This window comes from Asparagus officinalis, chromosome 9 (genome assembly GCF_001876935.1).
Source record: "Asparagus officinalis chromosome 9, Aspof.V1, whole genome shotgun sequence".
In the NCBI taxonomy this organism is placed as follows: domain Eukaryota; kingdom Viridiplantae; phylum Streptophyta; class Magnoliopsida; order Asparagales; family Asparagaceae; genus Asparagus; species Asparagus officinalis.
This window is the reverse complement of record NC_033802.1, coordinates 31,866,931-31,870,698: the sequence shown is the minus strand read 5'-3', so window position 1 is coordinate 31,870,698 and position 3,768 is coordinate 31,866,931.

The window sequence follows — 3,768 nt, the reverse complement described above, 5'->3', positions numbered from 1 at the left end:
GCTTGAAGACCGGAAGACTTGCAGCATTGCAAGATCTGATCCTCGGGACCATCCACCGTCAGAAAAGCAGTGATCTGCGAGAGGAGAAGAACAGTCTGAGATCTACACGAGACTACACTTCCCGATCTAAGCTTGGTCCTTAGATCTTCGAGATCTGAGCGATATTCCCTTGGTGATTTAATCCGTCCGGCTATTATTCCTTCGTGAATAATACCAGCATACTCGTGTAGATCCGAACGATCTAGATCGCGCGCCGGTGTGCTCGCACCGATTAACCCCGCGTCGGCAAAGAACCCACACAGAGCAAGCAAACCGCAAAAACATGGAGCTTGCGATCTTTCAGCAAGAGGAAAGTTGTAATTTTTATTTGTTTCTTTGATTTAGTTGGTAACGACTCTAAGAAAAGACCGAGATCTTTTGTAACCAAGATGACAATTATCTCAATGAACAAAGATGAAGTTCGCACAGCGAACAAATCTGGGCGACCAAACAGTCGGGAGCCGACTGATATCGCCACACGAGATCGATGTCGCGTCGCCAGCCCGGATTGCAATCCCGAGTCGGTGCGAGGAGTCGAGTACGAGTTTCGACCAACCCAATGTTCGAGGACGTAACGTGTCCTCGTCCGGCTCTATTTCTCCCCGCAAGTCCAAGAAGTTCTCCTCCGGGAGAAAAGCTCCGTTGGTTTGAAGGCTGCTCGGGAGCCACGAAGCTTCTCAACCCAACTTAACGCCGAAGTGCGTCAAATGAAGTTCCACCGACAGCTCCAATCAGCGTCAACCACTCCGCAAAAATAAAAAATCCACAAAGAGAACTCAAAAAAAAAAAAAAAAAATCACCTCTACTATTCAGGGCGTTGCTTGACTCTCTTCAAAAGAGAGCCCGCGCCAGAAGGCGTCGTCAACGCCTTGACCGCAATTCGCTAAGGCGATGAAGAGTCTACGAGACGGATTCCGCTACCACGCGGAGTTGAAGAACAGAAGAGGCAACAGCCTCAAACCGACCAATGAATGGCGACTCTTCAAGCGGCCAAAGAAAGAATGGGTCCGCGTCAAATGGAACGCGTTCCGAAGCTTCGAGGAGCGCAGTCATCAAGCGGCCGCGCGATGTCAGCGGGCACGCGCTCAAGCTCAGGGAAGCCCGTAGAAGCCTGCCAAAAGGAGGTGGAGAAGAAGCACACCAACACGACAAATCTGGCAAGCCCTAAGTCTGAAGTGGCGACTCAGCGCAAAAGACAACCAGTGCATGCCTTCTAAGGAAATCGGTTCAGACCTTCGGCGAGTCAACGCAAAGTCGCCGTCAACATCCCAATAAACTTCTCCGGGAGAGTCATGCAGAGTCTCCGCGCAAGAAGAAATCAATTACGGAGCGCCTCGGTCCAGTTCCTGACGCCGAGGAGGCAAAGCTTCCATATCACGAGGTTTGCGGTCCGATGAGAAGCCCAGAACGACTCAATCATACTGGGGGGTCACCATGCACCTCCATCAATGACAATAGACCTCAATGGTAGCCTGCGCGCACCAATTAGCCGCGCATTGAAGTCCAAAGATCACGCCGAAAATTCACCGCCAAAAAACGCGCAGGTTTTGAGGCGGGGTAACTTGAAAGCCAAAAGAAGCAGTCAACCTCAGATGGAAAACATTATCATACTGATAATGATTGTGTTGTACCGAGAAGGCGTGCCGCAGCAGACGATAGGTTACTCTGACTGTCATAATGACGAGGTTGTCCTATCGTGCTGGGGGTACGAATAGAACCAGGAAGAGGAGATTCCGGGAGAGGGGAAATTCAATGTCCCTGGTTCCAAACTCATGGTCGCGTCGGCGTGTATATACGAGATGCAATTGCATTAAGCGGGTCCCGAAAAGTTTCAGGTTTTTGAAAGATTCAATGCAGGGGTAAGACGCTCAAACCAAGGCCTAGGCGCTTCCAACGAAGTTAGAAGAGCGGGATTGAGAGCCGAGAATTTCGGGCAGGGTCACCACCAGACATGAACCTGAGGCAAAGGGACATCGGCACGAGAAAGATTTCCAGAGTCGATTTCTGAAAGCTTCCCGACCTAGGAACCCGTCTGCAGTCTGGGAAGCCATAGAGCGAGCAACTCTTATGGTAGGGATTCGGACAAGATACCCTTCAGAAGAGTGAAGACCGGAATCTGATGCCGCTCGCGGTGGCCATCAGATAATCAGTATCCAGCGAGGGACACCCCGCGAGGCCCTGAGATCCAAGTGCGGAGCAGATTGGCCAAGATCTTGAAGACGCTTTGGCTAAGCAGAAGAAAGTTCAAAATTTGAGATGGAGATGCCATGCAGCAGAGAACGAATATGCAATGACCAAACAGATCGCAGCATTGCGAACCAAACAAGGCGAGCAGAATCATCGTAACCCGATTAAGTGGAAGATGAAGGATACAAATGCTCGTAACACCAAATGATCCTCTCGTCAAAGCGGGCAGGGGGTGGTAATGAGAATGTGGGAGAAACCGACGAAAACGCTGAGATCCAAAGAACCCTCGAGAGCAGAATCAACACACTAATTTCCTCTCAAGAGACGAAGAAAACAGGCATTCATTGTCCAATACCCAAGAGAATGGAATTGCGATCCATATCCGGCGAAGTTTAATCCTAATTAAGCTTCACGCCGTTTAATGGATGGGTTCACCTACCCAGGCATTTGATTTACTTCAATCGCAATTTTGGGGTGATCTCTGGTTAATGAGCGCTCTGATGGTGCGGTCATTCGTCGCACTCTCGCGAGCGCCGCCTTCGATGGTAATCGCCGCCTCAAGCCAGCAGGCATAAACAGCTGATGACATGGAGACACCTTCCTGCGAACTTCTTCGACGACGACACCGAGATATCTATCGGAGTTGCTTCGATGAGAAGCAGAAGGACGTGAGAGTTAGTCGATAGCCTTTCGTCAAAAGATTCCGGAACAAGGCGATGAATTGCCGGGACCCGATCACCGAGGAATTCATCCTCCAGACCTGCCCAACACCTCGCGTTTGGACGTGCTAGAAGCAATGGGGACAGCACATCCAATTACATGGAAGGACTTGAAATCCGGGAAGCAAGCTGTAAACGATTTCTCAGGAGGAAAGAAGCGGAAAGAGGCCAACCGGCGAACGAGTGTTCCAAGCAAAACTTCGTCCACCGGGGAAAGGTAAGGCAACAGCTAATGCAGTTGATGGCTTAATCAAAGCCTTTAATTGCAACCACAGCACCGCAGCCACAGCAACAAGCCCCCAACAATCTCGAGGACAAAATGGCAACAACGGCCTAGAAGCAAGAAATCTGCGGGAGCGCAGGTTTCGGCTAAAAGTGTACTCTTCAAGGATGATGATAGTTCCCGCATCTTCAATAACCTGTTGGAGAACACAAGATTCGCTAGTTGCCGGCGATCGTGGATCCCCAGAAGGCCAGCAAAAAAAAGTGACCGGATCCAAAGTAGCTGCGCGCTACCAGCAAGAGCGTCGCACCACCCCTACGAGATCATGCTAGCACCTCAAGGACAAGATCCAGGCATTAATCGACGTAGAATCAAGTAACCCCGAAACAGCAAGAATGTGGGGGCCAGCGCAGTGTCAATCAGTTTGGGTCGGTGCTACAACTGGTTCGAGCCAAACGCGTCAGCCAAGTAGGGATGAAAACGGTGAAGTGACGATGCCGCAGGACAGCGTGCAAAAGGACTTGGCCGCACCAACCCCTAAGGGCGAATCCTTTGGGTTTATCCCAGATCTGATTGGAGATGAAAGCAATGGCCGTTCGT